Genomic DNA, 20,567 nt, shown 5'->3' on the forward strand with positions numbered 1-20,567 from the left:
CAACTCTGAAACACACTATGATTGCCACTTTACAGATGAGGAAACATGTTCATTGAGGATGAGTGACTTACTCAAGGACAAGCAACTAACACAAGATATAGCCAGCATTTGAAAGTGGGTCTGGTTAACCCCAGGCCTATGGATTTTCCACTTATTACTGTTTCAGTTGTCCTTTGTTACTATTAGAACAGTGTTTTAGAACTATTTATAATATGCCTTTTAGTACTTTATATGTGTATGTATACATGTATTTATGTATCCCACTTTTAAACAATGTTGTTAACTTTTATTGTGTGATTTTTCTTTTAGTGGTTATTTGAGGAAAATATAGACTAATTCTTATTTTGCACAAACTATTTAGAAAAGATTATAGCCTTCTACTTTAATTTTATAAGCTCTGTTGCCGTAGAATCGTAATATGGTTTGGAGCCTTGGGAGTGGCACTTGGTAATGTCCCCTTGACCCTGAGAAGAATGTAGTCATCCACATAATTGTCCCTTTCTGGGCAGGTGCAGCTACAGCTGCTCCAACGAGGAGACGTTGTTCATAAATTAAAACCTGTTAGTTGAGAGCAGACTACTTACATATAGGCTAGTGAAAATTTCACAAAGGATAGAGCTAAATAACTAAAATCACCTTCACAAGTAAATGAAACCCTTTGTATATGCTTGGTACTCAATTTTTTTTAAAGAGTTTTATTTATTTTAGAGAGAGTGAGTGAGTGAGCAAGAGCAAGCACAAGCAAGGGGAAAGGGCAGAGGGAGAGGGAGAGGCAGGCTCCCCGCTGAGTTGGGAGCCCAACACAGGGATCGATCCCAGGACCTAGAGATCATGACCTGAGCTGAAGGCACTTGCTTAACCCACTGAGCCATCAAGGCGTTCCTTGGTTCTCAGTTTTTTAATGAGGTAAATTCTATCAGAAGCTCCTTATACTCATTTTCCTCTGTGCCTCACATTTTTATGGCAGACTCGTTCTAACCATAACTTTTTGATTCTCAAGACATTTCCTTTGAGCAAGTGGGAATTACCATTTACTGAAGCTTAAGTTAACTGAAAATTAAATTAACTTTATATGAGATAAAGGAACTTGTACAAGATAATGGAATAAGCATATGAAATCAGAGGTTTCTCAATGCATAGGGAGATAAAAATTTCTTGCTGGTGTGTATTATTTTATATAGTATGTATGCTAAAAATATTTCTTAATCTTAAGAAAATACATATTATATCACTTTATGTAAGGGGAAAAAACATCATTGTCAAGTGATACATTCCAAAGGAAATATGCCAGAAAATATAATCTTTTGTGATATCAGAAAATTTCCAGAAAACAATTCATTGATTGAAGCTGTTGTCTCATGAAATTATGCTTACAGAGAAAAAAATTTTTGCCATTCCTCCCCAAAGTTCTTAATAGAAATGAAGACTTTCTTTACTTTCTCTGTCTCTTCTTGACTACTTAGCCGTATTAATTTATATTAATTTTCTAGTGACAGAGACCAAGCTGACAAGGTCAGAGATGTCAAGGATAAGCTGGTATTAATAAAGAGAAGCACTCAGATTCCAAAGGAGGGACTGCTGGCTTTACAAGCATTCCACAGGGAGAAGTAGAGTAAGGGGTCACATAAACACCCACACTCAGGCCTCTGCCTTTACAGTTTTCCTTTTAAATGCCAGGACTCCTTTGCTTTCCACCAGGGCTAAGAATTTTTAATCTCATATTAGAGACAGATAATTTATACATCTTTAAATGAGACTAAAATCAGAGTAAGTTGGTGACCACATCCTAGACTATAAATCTGGAGCCTGCTGTTGCTCATTGGCAGCTTTTCTGACAGAAGAAAGAGAAACTCCTAATATTGTATAGGCTTCAGAAAAGTGCAAGGCCAAGCACTAATTGGCGTGAGGTGTATTATTGGCTCTACTGCCTTTGAGCAGCTGTGTGACCTCAGGGAATTTACTTAAACTGTCTGCTCTTCATTTTCCTCACATGTATTAAGATTAACTTAGACTAACAATTTCTAACTCTTAATCCCAAAAGATCTATAATTCTAATTGGAAGCCCCAGAGTGGGAGATGATCTAAGCAGTTATGGGTAAAGATAACTTTAGGGGCGCCTGGGTGGCTCAGTGGTTAAAGCCGCTGCCTTCGGCTCAGGTCATGATCTCAGGGTCCTGGGATCGAGTCCCGCATCAGGCTCTCTGCTCAGCAGCAAGCCTGCTTCCCTCTCTCTCTGCCTGCCTCTCTGCCTACTTGTGATCTCTCTCTGTCAAATAAGTAAATAAAAAATCTTTAAAAAAAAAAAAAAGATAACTTTAATATTAAGGCAATACAAAGGCATACAGGTGCATGAGGCAAACGGACTGGAGAATATAAGGAATTCTTTTTTTAGCCAAGACAAAAACTATTAGACTATATCCTACATGAAACAAGTTAAAAATGAGGCAAAATTTCTAAAACAATACTTTTCAAGACATTAGAAATCAAGCAGCAGACAGTGCTCTCTGAGACACGGGAAACAAATGGGGTGAACTATAGAATGGCCTCAGCTTACAGCTTTGGTGTAGCCTCCGGCCATGATGCAGGGAGGTGGTCCCTGAGTTCCATAGATGGAGCTGGGGATCTGGAGAGGCTAATGTGTTTGGGGTTCACGGGACAGGATTCAGAGAGGAGATCGCTGCAGAGAGAGAGAGAGAGAGCGAGAACAAATTCCGGAGATTTGCAGAAGGTCCTTGAGTCTTCAACTGAGTCCTGATCAGTTTGTGTCCATGAGGAAACAGAGTGACACTGGGAGAGAGCTACTGGGTGAGGGTGAAGGGGACAGTCCTCAGAGCTCACACAGGGCTTTGGTACAGCTCCTGTTCACCCGAACCAGAGGGTAAAAACCTCATCATTATGGGCATGGGGTCAGCATCAGGACAGAATCAGCCTTAGACTAAATGCTGCTCTGATCCCACCTCACAAAGGTTGAAAATAAGACCTGAAAGGATCAAACTTTTCACTGAACTGTGAAACTTCTCACTTAACTGTGTCCCAAGAAGCTCAAGAATTTTTATAAGAATACAAAAAGATCCAGTACCCCAAAAGATAAAATTCATGAGTGACAGTTAATAAAAGTTACTAGGCAGGGGCTCCTGCGTGGTTTGTTGGTTGAGTGTCCAACCCTTAGTTTTGGCTCAGGTCATGATCTCGGGGTCCTGAGAGTGAGCCCTGAGCCTAGCTTGGCACTCAGAGGGGCATCTGCTTGAAGAGTCTGTCCCTCAGCCTCTCCTCCAACTCACACCCGCTCTTTCTCTCCAAGTAAATAAATCTTAATAAATAAATAAATAAATAAATAAATAAATAAATAAAAATGACTAGGCATTTATAGAAGTAGAAAAAAAAAAAAAACCCAAAATAGAAAACCCCTCAAAACCCCAAAATAAACCAACAGAAACAAACACAAAAAGATCCAACAACCACCCATAAAGAGGAGAAAAATCGTTCACTGGAAATAGGGCCAGAAATGACACAGATGATAGAATTAGTAGCCACTTATTATAACTCTATTCCAAATGTTTAAAAAGTTCTAAGAGAAATTAAATATATTGAATAGAGACAAGGAGGGCTTAAAACGAATGGGAAGACTTCAAGAAGTGTAATATATGTTTAATTGGGAGATGAGATGAAAAGAAATTATTTGAAGAAAAATTTCTAGGTTTGATGAAATCTGTAAACCCTCAGATAGATGATGCTCAGTGAATCCCAAGCACAAGAAGCTTGAAGAAATGATACCAGAGTCCTTAAAACTTGTGATAACAAGAAAATATTAAAAGCAATCTGAGGAAAGAGATCTGAGGAAAGACCAGTTATGTACAGAGAAAAAAGATAATAGATTTTCATCAGAAGAAATGTACGTTGGAAGACAATGGAGCACATCTTTAATGTACTGGAGGGAACAGAAATGGTCAGCCGAGCGTTCTGATAAATTTGGCTTCAATAAGATTAAGAACTTCTGCTGTCCAAAAGATTCTGTTAGAGAATAAAAAGCCACAGAATGGGAGAAAATATTTATGATTTCATGTATATTGTACTTCATTTAATATTTGCAAAATTTCATGTCTGATAAAGGATTTGTATCCAGAATAGACAATGGAACCTCAGAAGTTACAGGTAATACATTCTTCAGTTAAAAAACTGACAAAACATTTGCACAGACACTTCTTCAAAGAAGATATATAATTTTTATTACGCACACGAAAAGATCTTCAGCCTCTTTAGTCATTTGGGAAATGCACATTAAAACCATTATGAGATACTTCCACGCAACCGTCCGAGTGACACAAATCAAAAAGTCTGGCCAAACCATATGTTGATGAAGATGTGGAGCACCTGGAATTCTTACACACGGCCAGCGAGGCTGTAGAATGGTGCCACCACTTGGAAAAACACTTTGGAAGTTTCTTAAAACTTGAACCTACATCTACCATATGATCCAAGCATTCTACTTCTAGGTGCTTACCCCAGAGAAGTGACAAAGACTTGTAAACAAATGTTTATGGTGGCTGTATTTGTAATAGCCCCAACCTGGAAACAACTCAGATGTTCATCAACAGCTGAACTGTGAGCAAACTGTGGTGTATGCAACAGAACAGAAAACTGCTCAGCAGTGAAAAGAAATGCGCTATTGATACAGGCTGTGGTGTGTGCGGAGGCGTCTCAGATTACTACAGTGCTGTGCTAGTGCATCTCTTTTTGCATCCTACTCCGTGTCAGGTGTAATGCTGGTAAATTCACCCACGATAAAGATTGTGCTGGAAATATGGGGAGACCTGGAGGGGAGATATCACTTCCTAGTAGAGGCTCAGGGGAAAAGATAGGCAACTCATTCCTCACACAGTTTGTGTGTAAGGAGGAAGCTGACTGGCTGCAAGTTCAAGGCAAGAATCAGAGGTGATGTGGTGGGGTCTGCAGCATCCCTAATATCTCTTCTGTCTGTCTGCTTATCTACTTTTCTGTCTGTCCACCTACCTACTTACCTATCAATCTCTTCGCTTTGGAGATTTTATTTATTTATTTTTGTTTTGAAAGATTTTATTTATTTATTTGAGAGAGAGAGAGAGGGAGAGAGCACAAGCAGGGGGAGCAGCAGAGGCAGAGGGAGAAGCAAACTCCCTACAGAGCAGCGAGCCCAGTGTGAGCCTTGATCCCACGACCCTGGCTGCTTGACCGATTGAGCCACTCAGGTGCCCCATGGTTTGGAGATTTTCAATATTTTAGAGATCTGCATCTCCAAAATATCCAAAATTGGGGCGCCTGGGTGACCCAGTCAGTTAAACATCCAACTTTTGATTTCAGCTCAAGCCTTGATCTCAAGTTCCGAGTATAAGCCCCATGTTGGGATCCACGGAGGGTGTGGAACCTGCTTTAAAAAATTAAATTCAAAATCAAATGTCAGCTTTTTAATGTTAATTTTTGAAGTGATTATTTGTGATATCAGGAATAATATTTCAAATTTCTCATGGTCCTTCAGTTCTCTTTTTTTCTTTTCCACCAGAGGTGATAAGAAAGTTCCCAGAGTTTTTAGGTGAAAGTTTTTGGGCCTAATGTCAGATATTGGGAGTGAGATTCAATTACAACACCAATGGATTCTTTTTCATTTTTAAGAAATCATAATTTTAACTTTGCAATGCTTCTTTTAGAACAATGTAAGGTCAGATACAATGAAGGGCGCTAAGAAGAGATTTGAAAAGGATGTTATGTGAATATAGGCATTGGAGCCAAATTACTCTGACAGAAGCAGGATCAGGAATGACTTCAAGGAGGAGAAAGTTTTGGGTCGTGTTTTGTAAAGCAAGGTGAAACTCCAGCAGGAGCAAATGGCATTGGGCCAGTGGGCATAATAACGTGGTAGAAGAGGAGAATGCTCAGGGACAGTGAGGGATGAAGAAACCTGATTTGCTGGAGGGAGATGGAGGCTCTGTGTGCCACAGGGAAGAGTAAATGCTTTTGTTCAGCCTTTCTAGTTCGTACAATATTCTGCTTAATGAAATAGACGATTGCCATCTATTTCATTCATAGACTTCGAGTTAGGAATGTAGTAAAATGAGCTTGCATCAGTGAGAATTCAGTTGCAAAAAAATGAAATGCCCCAAATATCTTACGCAGCATGGCAGTTGGGTGCTTTCAGAACTGTCGAGAAAGCTGGAGAAGGAGATTGCAGGCACACAAACGGGCTAGGCTGGGGGTAACTGGGAGACGCCACAGCGTAAGTGCATGTTCATTTTGTGATGCCAAAAGAACTCTAGAATTTTTCGATGCCTCAGTTTGCCTGGGATTAACACGTAGTAGGCACCCTGGGAATGTTGAAAAAGATCAATGAACATATGTGAAGGGCAATATTCCATAAAAGTATAGATGTGCCCTTTAATAGAAATTTCATTCTTGAATCTCCCAGGGGCCTGGCACCATCACGCATTAGTAGGCAACTCATCAATAGGCACATAAATGAATCAGATATTTACCGTTATGGTAATTTCAAATGGATTACATCCATTTTTACCACTCTTTAAAAAGGATGTTGTATATGTCTAACTTTGAGATTCTGTTGCATCAGCACAATTGATGATATGATGCTCTTTATGTAATAAGACTTCACAATAAAAGAGGAAACTCCTTGTTTTTTTAAATCCATAAGTGATGTCAAGGAAAACGGCTTTTAAGTCCTTGAATGTTGATGTCTGCTGGTTTAAGAAATGTGCCTGAACACATTTGATCTTTTTCAGGTTGGGTGGCTGCCTCAATGCATAGCCAGAAATGGAGGAAAACACTTGGTTAATAACATCCTAACTCCCCTTAATGTTTTTGTTTACTCCAGCCTTGCATGACCAGCAGCAGGGTAATTGTGTTAAGTTTGGGTAAAATAGTTCTCATCACACAGACCCCCAGCAGGGCACAGGAAGTTAGTTTAACTAAACTGTATCTATTTTGGAATAGAAATACAAGTACTAAAATAAAAACAGAGAAAATCTTTTTCACGTTAAGGACATTAAAAAGCCGAATGGGCTTGGCTGCTGGCTCAGTTAATAGAAGGTAGATGTCATAACTTAAAATTCTTGATTATTTAGGAATTCTGAGAATCCTCTTTACTGTTAGATGAAGAATTTCTTTGTAGAAGCAGATACATCTGTCTATCTATCTAGGTATCATCTAGCTGCTTTAGAGATACAGGATATTTTATATTTTATAAATATTTTATATTTTATAGATACTTACATATTGATTTATATGTATCATACTGTATTTATAAATACATGTCTATAAAATAGAGAGATTTTGTACATATATGTGTGTGTTACATGTATATGTGTGTGTATATATATATATATATGCAGAGAGAGAGAGAGAGAGCGCGCTCCAAAATATCCAAAAATCAAGCATCAGCTTTTTAATAATTATTTTGAAGTGTTTGTTTTGTAGCATCAGGGAAAATATTTCAAAGCCCATTTGGAGGAACGTCATCGCTAAATAACCTGTAATGGTACAGTATGGGAGTATAGTCATTGAACCAGGAGTCAGGGCTGGCATTTTCCCATTTCCCTGGGTGATTTCATCTCCTGTTCTAAAAATAGGATAAAATGGAGATGGCTTCACGTGCTTCCACCTCGCACATATGTCCCAATCTTCTCCATCATTGAATTAAAAAAAAAAATGTACTTGCAAATGAATCATTAATTCCATACGGAGTTTTCTTCTGTTTTCCTGTGCAGGTAACATTTTGTTTCACAAGCATCAGTCACTTAGTATTTTGGGTTTGGCTTTTCTTATAATAAACCACATTACTCATAAATGTGAGCAACGCTTTTGGTTGTTTGTTCCAATTTGTTTCCCTTTTATGAAGCAATGCCCCTCAATCCTCGGTTTAGTTTTCAACCTGACAAGCAGGGCCAATTGGGTATCCCAAAAGGTACAGATTTTGATACCTTGATCTGAATGTGTGTTTCTGTTTAGCTTCTAATAAGATTCTGAATGTGACTTCTCTGTGACTCAAAAAAATTTTAGAAATTGCAGTTACACGGGATGTCTACTGAACTCAGTTTCTAATAAAGGAATTTTTAAACGCTCCCAGTCCCTCTCTCTTTACTCGAACCAAGAATTCATGAGGGGAAGTGACCCATGTGCCAGCTTTTCCAGGCAACTTGGGGGCCTCTGTGTCACTCCTATCTTTCATAAGGAAAGAGGCTATTATCGGAGCGTTATTTTCATTAGGAATACAGTGGAAACATCTTCATTAGAAACAGAGAGTGCGCTTGATGTGCTCTGTTGTGATAATGAGGGGAAGGGTGTGAACAAGAAGATAAGAGGAGCAAGTGTCTCCCTGGAAGCATTCCACCTGGCTTCCGCTTCGTTTTACTTAATTGGATGAGGAACATTTTCTGCCTGTGAAAACTGCCAAATGTCCCAGATTGGGAGTCGAGAAGCCAGGATTTGAGGACATCGTCGATGGCAATGCTTCATGTCCCTCGTCCTCCTCCCTACGGGTGTCTCAGTTTCCTCAACTTTTTGGAGAGCGACGGGACTCTACACCGGACATTTGGAAATGGGCAAAGGATCCAGGTTAGGGGGCAGAGGTGCTGTGGTCTTTTCATAGTCGGTCTTGAATGAATCAAAACAAGGTGGATTCTGTTTTCAAGCCTTTTTAGATTACCTTTGTGTATTTGTCTTCTACTTTTACCGTCTCTAGGCTTTATGACCATATGCTATTCATGTACTTGTCCCCTTTATAAAAACTCAACTCTTCTCTGCCCTCCCCCTCCAGATCTGTGCTAAGTAATGTTATAAGTTAATAGAATTGTCAGATTTACTAAATAAAATACTGGATGTCCAGTTAAATTTTTTTTTTTTTTTTTTTTTTTTAAGATTTTATTTATTTATTTTGACAGAGAGAGATACAAGTAGGCAGAGAGGCAGGCAGAGAGAGTGAGAGGGAAGCAGGCTCCCTGCCGAGCAGAGAGCCCGATGCGGGACTCGATCCCAGGACCCCAAGATCATGACCTGAGCCGAAGGCAGCGGCTTAAACCACTGAGCCACCCAGGCGCCCCTCCAGTTAAATTTTAACATCACATATACAACACATAAAATTTTCATCTTCATAGGTCCAATGTGGTAACATTCATTGTATATCTGTGATCCAAATCTAATGGACAGTCCTCTAAATTAGAGGTTTGCAAATTCATTCTTCAAGCATGCCTGGAGTTCAGCAGAAGAGCCATTGGTGGTAGGGCGAGGACTGGGGGCAAGGGGTGGAGGCCAGTGCTGTCACCGGCGTAAGAGGAAGGTGGACAGAGCATGGCAACTGTCTCTCCCTGTGCTGAGCTCCGCTGTCGTCGGATTTGTGTATTGGTATTTAATTTCATCTGATGTACGAGGTTTGTTGCTAAGAAAAGAAGCCTGAAAACTACTGCTTGTCCTGGCTATCTTCCATTTGTCTCTATGGATCCACTTCCCATCTTTCTGTACTCAGCTCTGGGCCCCTGGAGACTGTACACATCAGTGGGCTCTCTGCTTTTGGGCTTCCGGCGGAGCTGGGAGGAGACTTAAGACAGAGAGAAGAGTGAAGCCAGGTTATTTAGTCCCTGGCTTGTTGCCTGCAAAATAAGTCAGGTAATTTTTAAATTTGGGGTCAAAAAGGAATTATTTCAGTTGTGTGGAAAGAAGAACCCATTCACTGTGTTAACCCAACTGTGGCTTATGCGAATGAAAATTTGTTTTTCTCACATACTAAAAATTCTGGAGTCAGGCAGCTGCTGGCAGTGGTATTTCAGTGGCTCAGTGAGGGTAGCTAGCTCAGAGATACTAGCTAGCTAGAGATACTAGCTCAGGCTAGTATCTCTGAGAGCTCATTGGTGTTTCCCTCATGATTACAAGATGGCTGCCAAAGTTCCAGACATAAATACAAATGCAAAAAGAAGTGAGGAAAGGAAGAAAACTTCAATTTGTAACCCTTTATTAGAAGAGCAAAAACATTTCCTCAAGGACTCCCCATGGACTTCACTTATGTTTCATTGGCTAGATCTTTGTTATATGCTCCCTCCATAAATATTTAGATTTTCCAGCCTCTCAACAGTGCAGGAGAGAAGAGAGTTGAGAACGGTGTTGGTTTCATAAGCTAACAGTGCCTGGGGTGAATTTGCTTTTTACAGGGAAGGTCTAGGAAGTCAATGCCTCAATCCTAGGAGTGTTTTTTTTTTTTTTTTTTTTAAAGATTTTTTATTTTACGGGGGGTGGAGAGGAGCCAAGGGAGAGGGAGAGAGAGAATCCTAAGGAAGCTCCCCGCTGAGGCTGAAGCCCAACATGAGGCTTGATCTCACCACCCCGAGATCAGGGCCTGAGCTGAAATCAAGTCAGACACTTGACCAACTGTTTAACCATTAAAATGGAATCATTTACAGACACTCTAACTTGCTTATGAAGAAGTGTTTAAGGAAGGGTATTTCATCATAGCCTCCTAATTTATATTGTGTAGGTGATTTTGTCTATTCTTTACTTTTGGTCATAATTTGAAAAGCAGAATACTCTCAGAGGATTAAGGCCTTGGTCATATTATATTGCAAATACTTCCATTCCCCCTTTATTCTTCCAATTTTTTTTTCCTCTGTGCTATCTCTGTTTCCTAAATATACAGGTGAAATCAAAGTAAAACAAATATAAAAATCATGGAAAAAAATACATGTTTAGAAACTAAATGACCTCTTTTCCTTCCTTCCTTCCTTCCTTCCTTCCTTCCTTCCTTCCTTCCTTCCTTCCCTCCCTCTTGCCATGTGTGTTGAGATAGTTTTTTTCCTTTTTGTTGGATTAGATGATCATTTTGTTCAACAAATATTTATTGAACATCAACTATGAAACATACTGTGTTCCAGGCTCTAGGGACTGATGGGATGGTGATGATTCAAAGTTCTTGTCCTCATGGAGCTTACATTCTAATGGACAGAGACCCACAATAAGAAAATAAAGAAATGCTAAAAGATGTCAGCTAGTGACAGGTGCTATGCAGAGAAGCAAAACGAAGTGAGGTGAGGATAGGAGGACAGGTGCCTGTTTGACTTAGTGAGCTCCAAAAACCTCTCTGAGGAGGCAGAATTTCAGTTGCGATGGGGTAGGGAGAAGAGGGGGGAGGCACTTGGATGGTTCACTCTGTTAAGCAGCTGACTCTAGATTTTGGCTCAAGTCATGATCTCAGGGTCCTGGGATGGAGCCCTGTGTTGGGCTTCGTGCTCAGTGGGGTTCCGCTTGAGGATTCTCTCTCTCCTTCTCCCTCTGCCCCTCCCTCAATCTCTCTCTTTCTAAAATAAACAAATAAATCTTAAAAAAAAAAAAAAAGTTGAGATGAGAACATCCACAAACAAGTCCTGCAAGGGTGGGGTGTTAAAGCTTCCGGAAGAGGGAGCTGATAAATGCCTAGGCCCTCTGGAGATCAAGCTTGACATTTTTAAAGAACAAAAAACACTGAATTTAACCACCATTCTGATTTTTATGGCCATATCCCCCATTTTCTGGAAATGCAAATTCTCATGAATCTTGGCTCCGTGTCTGTTCTTAAAACATCAGTAACATACCGTCCTGCGATCACTGAGGACCTCTTGTCTCTGCCACAGGCTTAACGCTCATGGGGACAGACTGAGTATGAGGTTTGAGAGTGTTGCCCTGGTTGATCCTGGTGGTAAGTCTAGTGCACTGACGGAGATACACAGACAGCCTGTTATTGCTGCCCCACCTTTCAAGACCTGTCACTCACATGCTCCATCGTTAGAGCATTCATCTCTGATACTCTGAGGAAATGAATCCCATAGGTTCACAGTCTTTGTCATCAAGTCACTCTCCATTGCATATGTTGCTTCTGTTTGCCCTAAGCTCGATGTCCCCTCCTTTTGATACCCTGGGATGTGATGATCTAGGGTGTCAATTCCCTGAGGCCCGTTTGTAAATTAGCACCCGGCTGTGGATGGTGGACTGGCACAGGTCCCTGATGAGGTTTGCACCAATCTGCACTGAAACCGGAAACTGAGGCCAGTGACGTGCTATTTTTTTCCACAAAGCTAATTTTATGCATCTTCAAAACAAATCTTTTTTTTCCTCCGAAATCTTGTCCTTCCGAATTTTTTTTGAATTAATATACATTTTTATTGCAACGATAAAATATTTCTTTTGAGATGAGTAAATTATGTATAACCTTTTATCAGAAGCCCATTTTCCCCCCATGGGATTTTACTGGGTCTGAAATCCAAAGGCCTGGAAATGGTAGACTTGGTCAAAGCCCATGCAATCATGTGTGCAGAACTTTACACTGTGTCTCCTCTCAGGAACCCTGTGACGTTAACCAATGATCTGCGTGTTAATGGGATAGGATATGTTTGCATGGAAGGAGACTTGGTTTAGATGATTCGGCTCCCTTACCTGTTCCATTGGCAGAAAAGGCACTGCCGTTTCCAGCTCCTGCTTGTGTATTTTTGAGGGTGTGCTCTCCATATCTCTGCTTTTGTTACCTTCTAGAAATGTTTTAACACTAAAATAAAGTATCTCAATAGCTTAGATGTATGCTTTGCTTTAAAAAAACTACTTGAGGGGCGCCTAGGTGGCTCAGTGGGTTAAGCCTCTGTCTTCTACTCAGGTCATGATCTTAGGGTTCTGGGATCAAGCTCCGCATCAGGCTCTCTGCTCAGTGGGGGGCCTGCTTCCCCCTCCCGCTCTGCTTGCTTCTCTGCGTACTTGTGATCTCTCTCTCTGTGTCAAATAAATAAATGGAGTCTTAAAAACAGAACAAAACAAAATAAAACAAACTACTTGAGAGACACTTCCCCCCGATTTTCTTGGCAGTATTATTTCATAAGATAGTGGCTTGGCTGTTGTCTTACTGACGCTTCCTTGATAAATAAAGGTACATTTTTTTTGTTCACCTCGGCTTCCTTTTTTCTGTTTCCTCATTCATCCATTTGCTGAGCACTGACTGAAAGCTAAGTCCTTCTGGGGGGCTGTTGAAGAGCTTTATGAGGGGTTCCCAAACACAACAAATGATCTAAGGGCAATGCCTGGGAGTGCAGGTGTGTGCAAAGGGCAGACCGGAAAGACCCAATCCTTCTGCTTAGGAAAAGCCAGAGATAATACGGAACAGGCAATGGAGTGAACTTCCCGTTCTCTCTGCCCATTACTGGAAGCATCTAGAGTTTTCCATCACCCAAATGCAGTTGGCAGCAGAGTTTGGGAGGGATATCCTGGAACTGTGGGTCAGCAAGCTTGAGATTACAGCCAAACCTGCTGCTGGGCCGTTGTGGGACCACCAAGGTCAGACCACTCCAGTTTTCTGTGTTTCTTTGTAAACCAGGCATAACATATCTGTGACCGTGTCCTTCCTTTCTTCTTCCGACTGCCTTCAAAAAACCTCGTATCCCACATAGTCTTAGGCACAAGAGGTGCACAGATGAACGCAGTGGAGCTCGCTGCCCAGAGTGAGACAGGTCTGATGGTGGAGGAGTTCCAGGGCCCACTCCGAGTGCCGTTAGAGGAACGCCTGTCTCTTGAGGTCACTGGAAGGCAGCAAGGAAATCCTGTGAAAGTTATTTTTGAAAAGGCACAAAACAAGGAATAGGGCATGGTGGTGCTCATGGGGGAAACTGGATTCAGGGCCGAGACGGAGGCCTGCAGGCCAGCATGCTGAAATTCCTGTCTTGGTGTTGAGGTGCAGATCCTCTAGGAAAAACACATTCATTGAAAGGAATTTCAATATCCATGGATAGGCTTCTGAAATTTTCAGAGGGAGGTAAAGTTTAAGTTGGCAGGGGGCAGGGAAATTAGCTTTAGCGCTAATATTTATTTTAGGGGATTTGCTTTATTTATTATAAGCAAATCCAAAAAGCACAATCAGAAGGCATTTCAGCAGTTCCCCTGGAAAACCTGCTGCTCCTTCGAATTACCAAGATGTGTAATGTAGCCATTGTGTCCCCTGTGTTCGTCTCCTCTGTGCTGACGTTAGGGTAAACACATTTTGAAACAAATATTGTCACTGGTAGCATGGATCCTCTCCCAGAGCTGCTGTTGTTCGGAATTAGAGATAATGCAGTCTGTTGCTAGTGCCCTCTCCTTCTGTACACAAAAGTGGGGCCAAAACAGAGGCACCAGAAAGGCCTGGGTTCAGAGGTTTTCAGGCAGTGTTAGCTTCCTGTTTCCACCAGTGGTGCAAAGGAGAGTTTGGAAGTAGACAAGACATGGTTGTATTCCCACATGTGTGTTCCCTTTAAGGATTTCCTAACTCTGCTCAGCCCTTGATATACCTGAGAACTTGCTGAAACACATCAGGGATCCTGCTCTGCTTTCTCAAAGATCTTGCCTGGTTTTGGTCAACCGATGATCTTGTTTACCACCTCTTTTCGGACACACTCATCCCCATTGGAGGGGGTCCAGCACATTTTTGTTTTAGCCCAGGCAAGTCTTTGAACTTTTTGCTCTTCATTTTCTCTAGCCATCAACAGACACGGTATCATAAGTCTTGCGCACTCACAGGCATGTTGTAAAGATCAAAATGAGATAATCTGTGGGGCAACATGTTTGGAAAGTATATACAACATTATATGAACCCTCACATATAAGTAGAGTTTAGTCACCCTGCTTCACAATTACAGCCTGTGATGCGGACGTACACGCAAACACACAGAGGCTCACCGGCCCTACCCTGCCTGCCTCAGCATAAAAGGTAGCAGCATGGAGAAGGTGTGTGCCAAGGGTATGCTCATAATTCAATAAGATGTCCCAAAATCCTGGGTGGGAAGCTGAGCGTTTCGATGATCCATGTCCCCGTCAGGATAGAGAATAGGAAAAATGCTTGGTCTGTAATTCCATTGTTATTGTAGATGGTTGCTCTGTGTTAACTCCAGATTTTCCAGTACAGTCCAACCAAGGAAGGCAGGGTGGTCAGAATAAAGAATAAAGAAGTTAACCTCTGTGTCCTGGATTTCCGTTCCTCTTTCCTGGGATTCCCTTCATCCCAGCCTTGATGGGCCCCAGTGAACATAGTCGGACTGCCCAGGCCAGACACAACAAAAGGTATGGCTAGTACCCCTTGTTCTAGCCCATGTGCTATTTATTACTGTAAGAATGATGCTCATAATCCTCGTAGAATCGCAAAGACTTCACAGTAAAGTCCAAACTCCTGAACTTGGTTCATAAAGTGCTTCAGACTCAGACGTCACATTTTCATTTTCTTGGGGACGTGTACTCGTCCATCTGCAGCCTGGGCCTCAACCAGGAGAGCCACTTGCTTAAAGTTAAAACAGATGACTTCCCCCCTTTCACACAGGAACCCCTTGGGAACTCATCCTTCTACTTTGCACACTGTTCCCCTAATTACAATTTAGTTACCTTACCAGTCTCACGACAAGGCATAGGTATTTGGAGGAACCTTCCCTGACTCATTTAAGGTGATGAATATTCTGGTTTTGCATCTCCATAACAATCTGGGCATAACTTTTCTTTAACATGTATTGCTCTATGTTCCCAGTTTTAAAAATCTGATCAGCCCACTACACCTTAAAGGCAAAGTCTGATTAGTGTCTATTTTTCCCTTCCCTTGAGTGGCACCTGAGAAGCTTCCATTTGCTGAATGAATGAGGAATGAGTGAATGAATGTATACTTTCTGAGTCGAGTGTTCATGTCTGATGTGTGGGTCATTCTTCCAGGCTTTCCCCAGCTTCCTTTTCTCGCCCTTTCCAAGAGCAAAGCGCTCCTAGCAGACTCTTGATAAATATTTGTTGGAATTACAGATGACCTGTGTCTTTTGATGCTTTTAATAACCATGAGTAGTGTCTTCCGTATCTGCCAGCTTTGGGAATTAGATCCCTTCAGCATCTCTACCCCAAAGAATTACACTTACTCCTGCAGTGGCTGATGGTGCCCCAACCTAAGGGCCTGAGGAATATGCCTCTATTTCCAGCCATGAATCATGACCTGGCCTCAAGCAATTGCCACACCATCCATTAAATGAGGGCGGAGACCATCCCTTCCTTTCTTAAAGATGTTATGAAGATTAATGAGGTCATGTCTGCAAAGAAAAGTATTATTCTAAATACTGAGTGTTATGGTAGTGTTGCTTTCGTCTGTGTTTCCCATCGGTCTGTGTTCATCCAAGCAAGATGCAAAAGTAGGGGAGTTGCTTAAGCAGTTGAACGGAGAGAGGAGTCCAAGGTCTCATTCTGAGAACTGCTCAGTACCAATCCTGCACTGTGGGTGTTCCTTGGGCTTCCATCTTTTCTGTCTACAAAAGCTTGCAATGACCTAGCACTTACCCACAATCAAAAGGGTATGTGGAAAATTAATGAATTTATTTTTGTAAAGTGGATGGGTCCTTGGATAAAAAGCTTTGTAAAACCACGAGATATTATTTCAATCCCAGGTTTCTGTTTCTCTTCCTTTCTTTTGAAAGGATAGTCACTGAATTTATCACTTTCTTAGGATTTTTTTTTAATTACCCTTAACTCAGTCTTTTATGTACAGCTGCTTCTATTGAACTGCTCTGTTTCCCTCCAGAGAGGTTACTGTTTGAAATTTCTCACTGTCGTCTTTCTGTTTGTTTGCTTATAAACCAATAACCCAACAAACAGCTTTTGGACAATAGTCTCCTTTTTTTTTTTTTTAAAGCGAGGCATTATTTTTATAAGTCACAGCCCTTTTGAAATATGTTTATTTATTAACTTATAAACGGCTCCCATCACAAACGGCACCTGTGTGACTTATACTAATTAGAATAATAATGCAATGAGAGATGAATAGGCTGTTTCGATTTCTGTGCTAATCCAAGTAAACCTACTATGTAGTATTTGAGAATTGGATTGTTTATTACAACTCAGAAGAGTGCATAGGAATGGAAACAGTCTACACTATCCTGTGCCTAAGGTAATTTTAGAATTTTACTGGATAAATGTCAGAGTTTTTATTTTTTAAAATATTTATTTATTTGAGAAAGAGTCAGTGTGAGCAGGAGGAGGGACAGATGGAGAAGGAGAGGGAGATACGCAGACTACCTGCTGAGTGTGGAACCCCACAATGGGCTTGAGCTCAGGACCCCGAGATCATGACCTGAGCAAAAATCAAGTCGATGCTTAACAGACTGAACCCCCAAGGCACCCCAATGTCAGAGTTTGTATTAATAAATTTTAAAGAAATAATTTTTTTAAAAGATTTTATTTATTCATTTAACAGACAGAGATCACAAGTAGGCAGAGAGGCAGGCAGAGGGGGAGGGGGTAGTAGGCTCCCCGCTGAGCAGAGAGCCTGATGCGGGGCTCTATCCCAGGACCCTGGGATCATGACCTGAGCCGAAGGCAGAGGCTTAACCCACTGAGCCACCCAGGCGGCCCTAAAGAAATAATCTTAAAGCAAGCACAATAACTAGTATGTATAGTGTATGTATAGTGTATAATTCTTCCTATCAAGGCTTTTTTTCCCCTTGTAAGTGAATCATTAAAAAGGCAAGATCTGTCCATATTAAATTATAAATTACTAAGTATACAGCAATATACTTAGTAATTTATAATTTTGAAGACCAAGCAATCGGAAATAGTTGAGTGCTTATTTTTACATCTAACACTATGGACTAGTTTGCACACTACAAGTCTGCCAGATAAGTGCTGCATTTAGACTTTCAATGGAAAGATTAGAACAGGATAGGATAGGGTAGGATAGGATACCTAGAACCTACCTGTCAACTTTTAAGATGAGAAAAAAATTAACTTATCTGAAATTGCCATCTTAAAGATCTTCATTGACCAAAAGTAAATTCCACTTCATCCCTATAGACACAGACTTGTTCTGTATTCCAAAGGAAAAGAGTGCTATTTTTAAGAATAAATGTATCTCAAACCCTGAAGATATACCAATGTATTACTGATTATCTAAACTGAACCCATCATTTTATAGAAAAGAAAACTGAAATGCTGAAGTACTGTGAGACTAAGTGATTGCCCAAGGTCACATGATTAATTAATAATGAAACTATGACCCAAGTACCCTGGTTTCTGGTTATTAGTAATACCAATTATAATAGGTTTCAGGTGAAAATATCCAGCCAGTAGCTCTTGGTCTTGAAAAGACTGTGTTATGGAGTGAGGAGACAGACCAGGCACTGGGTTAACAGGAGATAACCCGATTCCATCATGAAATTACTCCTGCAGGAATGTTACCTACCTCTTCAGGTTTCTCTTCTTTGAAATTCAGGAACTTTGCTGGAATCTCCAACTTGCTTCCTTGCTCTGGATTCTCTGATTTTATGAATGAAACTAAACGGAAACTGAACCGAAAATTGATGTCACAGGCATGTTGGCTTAAAACCTCATTCATTTACTATCTGCTAATATCTAGTTGAAAATTCAGTACTGGTAAGGCCTGATAACAAGTCATATATTTAATGTACCTTGAACTGAGTTCTCTTTCCCAGAAGTATGGCTTAGTCTATTATGGACTTTGGATATGAAGAGTACCCCATAAGATACATTCATCATAGTAGGCATTTCCATAAGCACTAACCAATATCTGATAACTGTTATGTCCAAGATGCTCTGCTACATGCTGACTGGGCTCCACAGGTATAATGACTACATCCTTCCAACTTGAACATGTACAAGAACATTGACAGTATTTTTATGGTCATTCCATATCGAATGCTCCTATCATCGAGCCATAGTATTCGAGAATTAGAAGGGATTCTCATAGTTTCCCATTCCACATCATTCATTTTATAGTTGAAGAAGTTTTTTATGTGGAGACTCAGCTTCAAACCTAGCTAAATGTGTATAATATTTATAATATAACAAAGATAAATATTTCACAGAAGCAGTGTTAAAAAGAGAGAACGTCTTTTCCCACCATGGTCCACACAACTGTATTTCATCCTAGATACAGGTCTTTGTATCTGGTGTCTTTCAGAATGTTTCTTATCTCCCATAGTTGCCATTTTGATGAAAATCAAGGCTGATAGAGAAAAATATGTTAAGGTCACCAATCTATTTTGTTAAAAGAAATAAAAGAAAATTGTTTCCTGGAGGCTTCATCAGGTATCTTCCATAAAAGCCAGAAAGTTTTTAGAAAGTTGCCGGTCTATATGCATTTTGGTTGGAATGCATATTTTTTGGAATATTTAATTAGGTATGCATTACCTGGGATGCTCATCATTAGCATTGTAGGGTCACCAGTGTGCCCACTGTGCATCTGTACATGGGAAGAATATAACTATGTACATGCTTTCTAAAAAGTAAGCGTATTTTTCCTTAAGAACGCACACTCTGATGGGATCTGGTGTGTTCTGGTTTAAATAGCCTCCTTTCAGTCCAGAGGTCAACTCTCTTCGTTTAAATAGTCTCTACACTGATCTGTTTGGGAGAGTGGCTAGACTTGAGAGATCTGTCCCATTCACTGTTTTGTTTGTTTGTATGTTTGTTCGTTTTCTGCAAGATGGAGCAGCTAGGACGGTTTGAAGATTTTACATCTGCTTGGTGGTAAGGGAGGGGCCGACCCTTGTACTTCCTTGCTTTGGAGTGGCCAGACGGTTGGCCATCTTGCAAATTTGAGCACTCAGGGCACTGAGCAGGCCCCAACTGAAGGTGGTGGCCTGTCATTCTCATCGGGTCTCTGCACACATTGCAGGCTCAGTGCTCTCATTCCAGGCATTGGAGCAGGTCCTCTGGCATTCTCCGTACCTCAGTGACCCTTTATGGCAGCAAGGGGAACTTCTGTTTTTCCATCTGCTCTGTCTCTGGGACATTTATCCAAACCTCTTCTTGCCATCACCTCTGCATTGAACAAAGCGTCCAGCCAAAAGCAGCAATACTTCCAGGAGCTTGCTGTGCTCACTCAACCTGATATTTTCAGGATTTTAAACTTTTTTTTTTTTTTTAATTTTTACCTGTTTTTCATTTCTCTAGCCATTTCTTTAGCTCAAGGGTTGGCTTCTGGGGATGTGGGATAACATTTCTTTTACTTCTCTTTCTTGGCATTTGACTTTTATTTGATTTTCCCTAAGTCATAGCTTTCAGCTTCTGCTTTTATTCTCATAGCTCAATCCTGAAGGCCAGCTCATGCACAGGGAGAGAAACCAGCACCCAATGAAGTACCGCAAATTACAGGCCATTTCCAAACCAACTTGTCTGCTATTCTGTAGACTGAGAAAAAGCCTTTACCTCCTACCCCCGCTTCCTCTCTCATCCTATTCTCTCTCTCTCGCTATTATCTTTCCCTTCCTTCCTCCTCTCACCCTTGCCCTTCCATCTCTCTCTTTCTCTCCACCCATCCCACAACTTGTGCAAATCAGTTTACATCTCACATTTGAAAATCTCAGTTTCTCTACCTTTTCCTGGGGAAAATACAACTTCAGTCCATCTTTTATTTCTTTGCAATCGTAGAAGAAATAATCAATTGGCGGTTATAGATGATCTTGAACAACTTTAACCACAATTAATTTGAACAATTAACCATAGAAGCATTATTAATATTACTCAAAGTATTGTCTAATTTTTTTATAGCTATCTTTATGATTTTAAAATTCCTTTTC

Source organism: Meles meles, chromosome 12 (assembly GCF_922984935.1).
Source record: "Meles meles chromosome 12, mMelMel3.1 paternal haplotype, whole genome shotgun sequence".
Lineage (NCBI taxonomy): Eukaryota > Metazoa > Chordata > Mammalia > Carnivora > Mustelidae > Meles > Meles meles.